Consider the following 13,051-nt stretch of genomic DNA (forward strand, 5'->3'; position numbering starts at 1 on the left):
TCTGTCGTTGCGGTGACGTTGCTGCCGATTAATCTTAAACGGGGTGGGCAACGTTTGTTCAATTTGTTTGTTTACGCTCAGCGGGAAATAAACGCATTGGGGGCACCGCAGTTTCTATCGCATTTTCAAACACGATCGCGCGACGGTTGAACGTAGAACAGTAAAGTAAACGGCAGTAGTAGCAGCAGCAGCTGTACCACCAACCAGGGAAAAAAGTGCGTGCGAGCATTAATTTAAAATGCAAATTTATCGGCTTACATCAACAACAAAAAGGCAGAGGAGAGAGGAGTGTAAGGCGGTACCGTTTTTGCGCACTGTACTGTGCGCTGTCCAATTCCTGGTTGTTTGTTTTTATGCCCCGCACCTCACCGCCCCGTCCTAGCGGTTGTTTGTGATTGTAGTTGCAGCAACACTTTTTAAGGGTAAATATAGGGCGTACCTCGACTGTGAAAGGTCCGCCGCCGTTTACCATTCAAATAGGTCAATCTTAAAAGCATCGTCGAACCCTTTTGGGCGGTAGCACTGTTTTTTTTGCTTAAGCGCTCAACTTCTCCCAGTGGGAGTGATGGCGTTAGAGATGACCTTTTCGACAGAGGGGGTGGAGTCCTTTGGTTTTCACTTTTTACCGTTTCTTGTTATTTCGACTGCACTTGAAAATCGATCGTTCAACTTTGTAGTGGAGCAGCTTTGCAGTGAGAGAGGTGGGTGAAAACACAAAACAACACAATCCTTGGTTTTGTGCCATTTTAATGGACGAAAGTGAAGCTTTCCCGGTCTTAGTTTCGGGTTGTGCGGACGCGGTTCACCCCAAAATCCAAAGTACACTTCTCAACAGACCTTCAATTACGAGGTCAATAGAGTACGCCAGGTACGGTGCTACGGTCAAAGGGTGTAGGTAGGCATTTCGAGTGGAAACTTTCTTTCCCAAACCCGGAAACACGCGTAAGTGCGTTTGATGGCATTTCTCTCGTGCGGAAGTTGTTAACGAACAAAAACAGAAAAAAAAGAAGCGGGCTTGGTTAATGCATTGTTTCAGGCAGATGTTATGTTTTCCCCTTCAAAACACGTGACATATGCAACAGTAAACAAATTAAAAGATGCATGTTTTTTTGGTAAAATTAGGATTAGAATATAGATAGCTTTTCGAACCAAAATGCCATTCAAATCCAAAAACAAAATAACAAAGTTGATAATTTTTCTATTAAAAACGTCCTACAAATTATAAAACAAATAAAACACTTATGGTGTTTAAAAAAACTTGAATGTTTCAATGCATTTTTATATTTATACACTCTTCGTTGTGTTTTATGCTCATTTGCTTGTTTTGTTGATTTTCTTCATTTGTCAAATAACTTATTTTCTTTTAAGAAATATCATAATAAATTAAATGAATTATATGTATACTGTGTAAATAATTTTTTATTTTAATTTAAATTTTACTGTACAAAAATATCACGATTTCAAAATTTTAATTTTCTGTCAAATCGAACAAGCAAGTTAAAAAGAATCGCTAGCAAAAACTGTCAAACAATTCATACATTTGTTCATGCTTTCCTTCTCTCCTATCCATGTTGTAGATCAATGTTGGGAAGCATCTTCTTGTTTTTTGTATTTACTTTGTTGTCTAGAATGTGTAGAATACTCCTTGATGCGGTTTATTTTATATTTTTTATTGCTATTTTCTTTTCTCTCGTATATGCTCTTGTAAGGTATTTTGTACCTTTTTTACCTTTTGCTTGTTAGTATTGTATTTCTGCAGGTTCCACAGTTGCACTTTCTTCTTCCGCTCATTGCGTGCAGTGTTCCTTTAGGGACCCGTTAAAGGTGTCGTTTCCCATTACAAAAGCGCCCCTCTGGAAAGCATGAAAAGGGAAATGGAACAACAGTGCACTTTTAATGCATCCTGCTTCCGGGCGTACGCTACAACTTCAGCAAAGGACACACAGCCGCCACACATATGATAGTGTTTTGTCCTTTCTTTAACAGTTGGTTCTATTTTTTTATCTGCATCCTCAATCAACTTCCCTGTGTTAGTTCGCTGAGGTGGGTAACATGTTGTTCCGTTATTTTTTTACATAGAAAGCGACAAAAAGGACACACAACTTCCATCGAACTCTCTTAATCATTGTCGATGACTCTGTGTATGGTGCATCGTCTCTTCATTCCCCTTTTTCGTGTCGTCCCCTTTACCGCACAATAACCAACCCAGGGACCTGATCTGCAGCAGCACACGATAATGGGGTTTCGTATTGCGCGCTTCCGCATAATGGTTGATACACAGCACACACACACAGAGCGTTGGTCGGTTTTGGTCCATTTTCCCTGCAATATGAGTGCAGCAGCAGCAGCGTTCCGTCCGCACATGTGCAAAATGGTGGTGTGGACCCCTGCACCACGCTTTGTGCCACAATTGTAAATGGGTTTGGTTGACCTTCCCACGTAAAATACGGGTCGGCTACGTGTGTGTGTGTGGATAACTTGCTCCCGCATATTGCTGCTATTAATGTTTATGATAATCCCGTTCTATGTTTATAAGGACCAACGAGTTGTAAAGTGGGTGGCTGTGTGTGTGTGTATATAAGTGTGCCAATGGGGTCGTTTTTGAGTGCTTTTGCACACCTTCACCTTTAAACTTTTCGTGTGTAAATCGATAAGTAGTGCACCACGGTGTACCGCTGCGTTCTCGATGTGTTTGTGCAACTCATGCCATTTTGAAGTGTGGATGATGATAATGCAAATTGTGTGTGCTCATGTGGTGTGTGCTTTTTGTGGTAAATGGTAAACCGAGTTTTAGTACATAGTGTTCTTTGCAATTTGCGCTTTTGGCAGTCAACGCCTAAGTTGCTATAGGTGTACGCATTATGGTAGGTAGTTCGATTTAATGGCGAAAGAGGGCGTTAAATTATTAGCAGATTGATTATTAGAGGAAGTGGTAACGGTTCGATAAGAGTATCATTTGGCATTAGTGATCTCTCATAGTCTTGACGGTTACTTTTATATGAACGAAAAACAATCAATGATGTGACGTATTAGAGATCTTCTGAACAAACAATTGAACGATCATCTGAGAAGAAAAAAAGAGAAAATACGCTGAATAGGACAGAAAATATCAAAACATAAAAGATGATCACTTTCAGTTGTTAACAACAAACCAGCTCTGGGTCGTTCAAGTTCTTCAAAAATGAACGATTTTCGTAAGATTAGTCAGGTCGACATGATTGCAAGAAAAGTAATAGGTCCATATAGTAAATAAATAGTAAGTTAACTAAAATGCCAATTTAGATACTAGAATACATAATCGTATGCTTTATAATATCCGCTTACCGCGTGGAGATCATCAACTCCGGCGACTTTAAAGCAAACGAACAGAAACCTTCATCTTTCAATACTTCATCCATAATTAACAGGCGCCACGGGAAGACATAAAAAAGAAACTGATCCTTATCGCCATTCGGCATTCGATTGACATGTCGCCGTACGTTCCGGTAGCGAAGGAGAAAATCACATCCATCCTCGGTTCCGCTTGGCTGCGTGCTAAATAGATGGCGCCCTCTAGGCAGATAGCGTCTCCCGACAGCTACCGACAGATACGCGCATAGCCCTTGATCAGCTCCAATCAAGATCGTCAAGCACGCATGCCGCCTGGTGGGGTAGGCTAATAAATCTGTATGGATGATTTCTCTATGGATGATTCTATTATAAATGGTTGGTCAGTGATTTTAGATTATTCTTAGCGCAGAATGACGTGCATATTAATCTGCTCTAGTTCTTTTTTAATACTCGTGTCGCGCCTCAGCTGACAGAGATGGCGCTTTGTAAACTGCTGTCTGATGGACGTTGTTCGCTCTACTCGGACGGCCGTCTGTCGTAATTATGGTGGTTCTAGTTAAACCATAACTAGACGACGTCTAGGCGGCGGAAGAGGCTACAAGTGGAAACAAAACGCGCTCTCAACGTTTTCGTAAAAAGCGGTCCTTTCTTCTCAAGTCGTCTTCTGGGCTGACGTGGAGAAGATGTTCGGTAAGCGGAAAGAAAACAAAACAGCGCAACCACCGGATGAGACGAGGGATGCCGTCTAACGGAGTTACGGAACCAAAACTTCTTCGTTTGTTGCGTGTTGAGGGAGGGATTTTTTTTGGAGCCCAGCAGAAGCCCGATCATTACTTGCTCTCGCTCGCGTTACTTAATCGCTCGGATGATGCTTATCAAACGGCACGCCATCTGGCGAGCGTGTTCGAGATCTCTGACGTGTGTGGATGAAGAGAAAGAGAGAAACACACACACACGTACAGAAGAAACACTGAAATGGAATGTGTTAGCTGAACAAAATGTGTACCACACGGCCAAACGGATAGCCAGGAAGAGGAGAAACGAACGCAGCAGCAAAAAGCTCCAGCTAGACGAATGTGGTGTGGTGGCGCCACTACTTCGTAACAATCTTCGATAAGAGAGCCTGTCTCGGGGTTTGTCTCGATAATGGGCAAACCACAACCATCGCCTTTTCGATTTCGTTTGATACAAATCGCCGTCCTGATGGTCTCGCTGCGGGTGTGTATGCGTCATAAAAAGGGAGTTGGCTTGTGGGGGGAGGAAAGGAACACCCACCCACCTCCACTCGAGAGGTGTGATAGAGGGCGGTGAACAGTAATGATAGGGGCTAGCGTGGTGTTCCAGTCGAAAGCATCTCCTCTCTTCCAACTCTCCCAGACACTTTACAGGTCATAGTTTTCCGTACTAATAATTCCATTTACGCTGGACCTTTACACACATTGGAGTGGCTAGATATGTAGGTGTATTTGCGCCCGGTTGCACATGAGGCCGTCCGATCTATGCAAATCTCCCTCTGCAACCACACATTGTGATCAAATGAACAAATGCATCTCCCCCATCTCCCAAAACAGTCGACAAACTGCAGCAAATCGCTGTACTGTGTGCGCGCGCGATGATGAATAGGTCGCATTGTCGGCTGATGAGATGTGTGTGTGTGTGTGTGTCCGAAGCAATCTGGTAGCGATGGTGGCGGCATCAGTCTCTAGGTCGGCGATGTGGTAAGTGAGATCAGCGTGCTTTATTCGCGGAGTTGCATAATCCGCGTCGCGCGCGCGTATATGTGCATATGTCTGGTGCCGGCCGATCGGTTGTGCAAGCCGACGATCATCGCAACAGTAGCAATTTGTGAGCGTTCTTTATCCACCTCCCTCCTCTCAAAGCACTCCGATTATCTCGTGATCTCGTGTGTGTGTGTGTGTGTGGGGAGCGAGACACCACGACCCCATTGACAATGGGTAATTTGAACAGGCTAAAAATGAGCCCTTTTATTTCCACATTACGGTTATCAGCCTCTCACCTGAAGGGTGGGTGGTAATAAGCATTAGTCAGAGGTTTAAATTGTTATTAATATCACACCAAACGAAAACTGTGATAGATTTGTGAAATACGTGATGAAGGCTGATGTGTGTAGTTTTTTTTTAAACTTTGACGGCCAGGTACAGTACAGTAGTTGGTGGACTCGTATGTCTATACATGTAAATTTTTAATAGAAATATCCAAACTTTATACAAATCCGATTTACCATGCTTACAAAAAAGGATAAAATTAAAGAAAATCCTGGCCAGTTTTTCAATTTATAGTGCACTATTTAGAAATGGTCAGTAAAATTGCTTCTTTACTTCAAAAATACGTCGAGAAAATTTTGAATCTTTAAAATTATTAGCATCGTTGTTTCATATGAAGGTTATAAAAGCTTTTTGTTATGGTCGGAATTTATATATAAAGTAATCTGCTGTTACGTTAGCTCTTCTGTGTGTCAAATGCGTTACTATATCTTATATCCAATACTTAAATAACCTTCCCTAAATGTCTGAATCGAACAAAATATGTCGATCTAGAGTATTCACGATGTGTCTTCTTCTTCTTTTTTGACACAACAACAACCGTATTCGGTCAAGACCTGCCTATAACACTAATAGGCTTGGCTTACAGTGATTTGATTCATTACACATAGCAGGATAGTCAGTCCTACGTATGGGGGCACGGTCCATTCTGGGCTTGAACCTATGACGTGTATGTTGTTTAGTCGTACGAGTTGACGACTGTACTACCAGACCGGCCCCCGATAGTTGTCGTCTTGAAGTATTTCATATATAGAACGACTTTTACCATTGAAATGACAAAAGGAGATTGATGAAGTTAATTTGAAAAGCATCTTTTGAAGTTCAAAATCTGTCCTACTGTCGAATGTACATACGATTTTGAAGTACCGTGGTACGTCTGACTGTTTACAGATCATCAAATATAAGGCACCATTTCGTCGCGCTCTAGATATTGCAATCACTCTTCGGTTCGTTCAATGGCCGTCACTGTATCTGTTGAGCCTACATTTATTTGCTTTATTTGCTCTCTAAGAAAGCAATGCACCTCACCCAGCCTCACACAGACCCGAAGGAAATAGAACAACTCAGCAGAAATCATCACACCCCAAAAGTCGTAGGGCCCCGCGGGTGTATACATCTGGCCGACAACTTTCCATTAAAGAAAAACGCCCGAATCACACCGGACACACCGGAGAGGATGGGGTTGTGCGCGCCATAAAGCGTCGTCTAGCCTTTTACTGCCGACCAAACAGTGCTCTCTATCTCTTGCTTCAAACTTCCGGTAGCGAAACTCCGGATGTGCCCAAAAACGAGAACACACACACACACACACACACACACACACACACACACACACACACACACACACACACACACACACACACACACACACACAAACAGAGTCTATATGTGCTTTTCCTTTCTTCCGTGGAACTTCCGGCTAGCAGGCACATCTCGCGCTGTGCTTTGAAGTACTGTTTGGAAGGCGTACTGGCGCTTCGGTCTAAAGCGTCCCACCACAACCACCACCACCCGGAACATCTTAAAACCCTCGCGAAAGGGTGTTATTACACACGTACGCTGCTTGTTGTGTTGTTTCAAACTTTCAAAGGCGGCGCCCCAAACCATGCGATATGTCAATAAAACAGAGGGAGTTTCGTATTTTGCCCAACAACGAAAATACACAAACATCATGACATGGGCACACAGTGGTGATCCAATTTCCAGCCCAGCGCGAGTTCCATCTGATCGAACTTGCCCCCGATTGCAGTTCGGATCTCCGATTCCGTGTCTGGTTGGACGACATCTGGTAGGAGTAAAAGAATAGCGACCAACAACTCGCACCACCACCACCACACCCTTCTTTTCTCGGCATTTTACTGTGCACATGCTCCCTCCGTGGTGCTCTGCGGTTGTTTATTGATTGTTGGATCGAGATTTTACAACATCACCTATCCCTTGATTTTGGGCCTGTTTTTCGATGCGAAGACTTTGCCGACTCCAACCGTAGTGTGTGCGTGTGTGTTTGTGAGTGGAAATTTTTGAAGCGAGTTTTATTGCATCCCCTCCGTCTGGTAGTGGTTGTGGACATCAATCCACAGGAAAAAAGCCAACGCGCACATATATCCGAACCATCTAGATGGAATCTGGGTGCATCTGGTGTTGGGTTTTTTTTTCCTGGAAGCAGTAAAACCATTGCATATGCCATAGAATTTGTTAGCCAACCATTCTCAAGTAGGTAGGTTCAGCCGTTCTGAACTGCTGAATTTCCCAAAGCGGAGTTTCCATTTCCAAACCCCGAACACAGAGCACTTTCGCCAATATTGTTTCGATTTCAATGCGGCTGGAGTTGCTCATAAATGTCATACTTTTCAGCCGTACCCCCTTCACATTGTGCCTGGTTATGCCTGGTGGCGCATATGCTGCCGAAGTGGCTTCAACATCGATCGCTTATATTGCCTGCAGGCGGGGTGGGCATTCAAAGCTGGCCTGGCTAGCGTTGCGTGTCGTAGCGTAACCGAGAACCAAGCCCCGCAGTGTTCTCTGCATGCTTCGCTCTAGCAGCTTGACGTTGATATTTGCGTTCGATTTGCTTCAGTTGTTGAGTTCGATACACCTTTAACCTCATACTGTTTGACATTTTCAAAACAAAATGCAAGTTGTCAAAGATTTCTGGGTTAGTCAGTCACTAAACAAAGTGACTCTTTCTGTCGGAAGTAACGCTTTCATCTTGCGCCCTTCTTACATCATACGCATGCTAATTGCAACCAGCAAAAAGACCCTGCCATTTACTTAACACCTTCCACGTATCCTAACCTTCAGCAGTATATGGTGGTGGCCGCAATAATGGCGACACTAATTTTTCAAGATCAAACGTTCCGTAAGCCGCTGCTATGGCACGGAGCACACTCCGCGACCAAAGGCTTTTCCGTTTGATTTACATTTAAACGGTGTTGGCTGTACTCTCGTTATGTGTGTCACTTTGGTAAGTGTGTTCCGAGGTGTCGCTACTGCTGCTCATCATCACCCCAGAGTGTTGTGTTGCTTCATTTGCATTTCGTTGAACCTGATCTCACCTCAAGCCCCCGTGGCCCGTATTGTCTCAGCCGGGCCAAACCAGAAGTCAATTAGACGACATTGACGTTCCCTTTTTCGGATGACGGCGACGCACTGAAAACCTGATGGACAGCGGAAAGAGGGGAACAAACAGGAGAAGAACAGTGGGGAGCTAAGCGGCTTTTCGGTCCACCTGGGTAAGAAGGAAAAGCGTGTTCTTCTGTACAGAGTCAGTAGCTGGTAGCGGGTTTGGACTAAACGCTGACATCATTTTGTGTGGACGGGTTGCGTGCAACACTGTATGTGCACTTCTCTTGTTCACTCGTGTTTGTTTTCCGCAACTGTTCACACTTCTGTGTTAGAGATAGGACAGGATCTTCCCAAATCCAATACACTCCTCACAGAATTCACAGACGGTGCCCTTGAAAATGCAGAAAACCTCACAATATACAGTTTCGGAAACTCTGCTTCCCGCCACAAGTATAGCATATCCATCACGCTCAAAGGGGGGACGGCGTTTGTTTGATTAAGAAGAACTCCCCTAGGTTGCCAGCAGAGTAGACGAAGCCATTCTCTGACTCTGAACAACCATGTCTTTTAAGGGACGGTGATGCAATGCAACAACACGACCACCACCGCCGTGTGTTGTTCGGTGTAGCTGTTGGGGCACGTCATCGCTCGGAAAACATCACTTCCCAACCTCTCACCTCTAACACCTCTACATTCTCGCGCCTTTCTTGGCCACTTCCAAAACAGCAACTACCATCACACTTTTCGGAGGTTTGCTGTATGATGCGTTTGCATAACCTCGATCGTGTACTTGCGCTGTGAAGTTTGCCGTTCTGACGCAGTTTTTGAAGAGTTTTGTTTGTTCTATTTGTTGCTGGTGAGTTGATAGATCTTAGGCTTTCTTTGATTGTTCAGAGCACTCAGTGACCACCAGTCAGCGAGGAAGAATATGGATGTGCAAAAGGTTTTCGCATATCTCTGTGTGTAGCTGTTTCTGGTTTTTGGGAGTACATCAATGTACATCATTGTTGAAGTTTTACATCAATATTTGAATATAATATCAATACTGTGTTCGAACAGTGACGCATAGTCGGTGTGTACCAACTGTGTAGGCCCTTTAAAACGTGTCTTAATCTTTCCATCCTATCGGGTCGTTTGCAAACTAATCAGTTGGTAACCAATGCGGTATATTTACTCTACCACTTTGTGTACCTAATTCTACGGCCTACAGGGCGGGACGCGTCCTTTCACCGACTTCGATTCGCCCCAGAAACCCAGTTTCCTATATGGGGTGATGGTCAGCCTCTTGCGTACTGCACTCTCTTCTTTGTAAGAACAGTGCCCCGATTCTCGGCTGTAAACTCTGCTTATTACACCGCTACGGTGTAGAACTTTTCCCAAAATCTAATCACATGTAAACAGTGCCCCAATTTGCCTCCAAACCCACCCTCCGATCCGAACCGGGTAGGTCAGGTGTGTATGCTTAGTGCAGAGACCACCACCGGTGCGCCCTGGATCGTTTATTTAGAACAGCCAAGCAGTTCTAGAAAGCGGTTGCATGGAAGTGGTCATCGAGTGTAGCAACTAGCAGTTGTAGTTGCCTCTACTAGTGGCATTTGTTTTTTCCTTTTATTTCGATTGGTCCGATTTGAAAGTTTAATTGCACCTTTACTTCTCTGTCTCTTCCTTTCCCAATACCCCCTTGGCTACCACTTTTGCGGTAGTTACGTGGTAAATTCCATTACAGTTCCCTTTCAGTTGAGGTTCTATGTTCCCTTCACCCACAGCGCGCCAGTCACGAAACGCCAGTGTGCCACTCGAAGGGAGAAGAACACAGCATTAGGAAATGGATAGTGAGAAGCGCACACGCTCCTATATGGCCTACTGGTGGCCGTCCATCGTCGGTCATGGTTCATGTCGGCATTATGCAAATCAAGCGCGCAAAACCCGTGGTAACATCGAAGTACAATTACTGTGACTGTCGCCTGACCGTGTATCGAGCGTTCTCCGAGCGGGGTTTGGGAAATGAGTGATGATGAAGCGACACACAGTCATAAGTGTATGTGTGTGTGTGTTTGTAAGCGCGCTTAATAAATGGTTTATATGGTTACTTCTTTTAATACACTAAAACAATTACGGCAACAATAATTAATCATGTTCGGCATCTGCTCTGAAATAAAACTGTCAAATGCGTTTGACAAGTTAGACCCCAACCATGACACGCTTCGTTGACAGTTCGACATTTACTACCCCGCTCGTGTGCAAGGTAAAAGCTTCTTTCCTTGTCGCATCAGCAGCAAAACAAAAAAGCTTCGCTTGCTGGGTTGACATTTTTGCACAACTGTTCCTCCGCCCTCTTCTTCTTTTTCCTCACAGCGACCTTTTGTGTCTCCTCCTAGTGGTGGTATATTTTCCGTGTAATAATCGTTTGGTTCTTTCCAACTTAACCTTTCCAGCGTTTCAAGTGAAAGTTATTTGTCCTAAAGTTCTTGAACTCACAGTTTAAAAAAAAACCACAACAACTTTGACACTGAAGAAAGAAACCTTCAGAATAGAATAAACTGGAAGCTTTCCGCTTGTGTGTTAGCATTAAGAGAGTATTGTTTGGGTGTGTGTGGGCATCCACGGTTGTCTACATTGAAATGGATTTCATAGAACGAGGAAAGAAGTGACAGTTTTGCGTTTGACTAATCGCTTTTCTTTTTGCTGCTTTCGATTCGCTTCGTGGATTAATTCCTCTGCCCTTGACAGCATGTTGCGAATGTTTTTCCTAGGAAAATTCGGAAAATACCGGGAAAGATGGTGGTGGTGGTGGTGGGAGGTAAAAGTGTCACTGCGGCACATTACTTCCAATCGAGCGCAGTTAACGAACATGGCCACCCACCACTTCCCTTTGCAAACCGGCGAAACGGGCCTGAAACACGACAATGTTACCTCCCGACCCTGGTGACGGCGTTGGTCGTCATTTTCCTTCCTCCTCCCGTGTTGCTGTTGTTGTTGTTGTTGTTGTGTGTACAACATTGTCGGTTTAATTTCAGTCGCATGCCCATGCCGGCCGACCAATGCTTGACCGAGAGAGCAGTTTGGAGCAGTAATTGACGATCGGCGGTGGCGGGTGGCGCGTTACTCTCTACAAATTGGGAAATATGTTTTGTACGTGTCTATCGGTGTTCGATCCCGTTAGGCGGTTCGAAGTGTGCTAACCGAAAACGGCCAACCGACAGCAGAGGGGTTGGGTGATTGGTTCGCCGAATTGGAGACAAGTATTGCGATAAAGTTTTATTGAGCTTAAACTGTACGACATTGTTTTTCACTGCTAATCGTTAGTCGTAGGTCTTCGAAAGGTGGGCTACAATGTGTTAATGTTGTTCGTTTTTTTTCTTTCTCTACTTTTAGGTAAGTGTCGTTTTGATTCCGGAAGTGGGGAACAACATGCGATGGATGGAGATAAATATTCATCGCGAGAGCAGTAGCCTAAGTATTTATACTGTACTGATGTTATTTTGTCATCTTAAATCAGTTCAATGGTTTAAGTTTTGGTCGTTGCTATTCAATTTGGCCACTAAATCACCAATTTTCTACAGAGGACATCCTCCAATTTCCCGATTTGTCTTATATGTATTGCTTTCAGAAGAAATTATTTAAATTTAATTCTTATTCGAGCTGTTTAAGTTTAATTTGCTTTGCGAACTGCGTTCTATTATTGCAAACTACATTCTATTATTGCAAACGGCGATCGAGATGCACTAATGCGTATCATCTCATCTTACCAGCAAGTAGAACAATAAACCTTCGCAAAACAATTAATTGTACGTAAAGTTCCAAATGATACATCTACTTTTCACGAAAATGATAACATTGGGTCTTAAATTAATGAATTTTCGAATATAACGTTTTATTTGGCGTTAGGTCTACGCGAACATGCCGGCCTATCATGCTTTCGAAACTTATTCAGTGCCACGCAGTTGGATAGTCAATCCTTACTACGGGGCTACATGAACACATGAGGTATGAACCCATGACGGGCATGTTATTAAGTCGTACTAGTTAACGACTGTACTAGGCTTGAGCAATCCGGGCCATGAACGTGAACGTACTAGTTCTTTTATTTAGATGAACTGAACGTGAATCGCGATTCATTCTTTCATTTCAGTTTATGAAAATATGGAAAATGTTTTCATTACACCAGGACAATCATTATTTCGACGGGTAGGATGTTCTTTTTGTGAACGATCTGGTTATACGGTTCACGTTCACATTTGTATGGGGGAAATTAACGACCTGGCGTACTAAAACGTTCTTTAATTCGACGGGTAGGACGTTATTTTCATGACCATCTCAGTGCATTATGATTTATAAAGAATAGATGAACGTTACTTAGATGAACGTAGGTCGTTCGTTATTTAGGATGAATTTAATGAATCTTACAGTTCTGGTTCTTGAGGCACAACTCTAGACTGTACTACGGAACCGCCCCCTGCTACTATTACTTAGTGAAGCAATCTAAAACAAAGATATTTACTTAAAAGCAAAACAAAAAAATGTCTAAAGGACAAACACAGTGGACAAACACTGAAACTGATAGATATGAGGCAAAATGTAGTAGCAATCGA

The 13,051-nt window shown here is 43.5% G+C and overlaps 1 protein-coding gene across 21 annotated transcripts in view; it reads left to right on the forward strand.

The window, feature by feature from the left end:
* LOC1271118 (MOB kinase activator-like 2) overlaps window positions 1–13,051 on the forward strand; it is a 117,348-nt gene that overhangs the window by 84,184 nt on the left and 20,113 nt on the right. The window lies entirely within an intron of this gene.

Source organism: Anopheles gambiae, chromosome 3, assembly GCF_943734735.2.
Source record: "Anopheles gambiae chromosome 3, idAnoGambNW_F1_1, whole genome shotgun sequence".
NCBI lineage: Eukaryota > Metazoa > Arthropoda > Insecta > Diptera > Culicidae > Anopheles > Anopheles gambiae.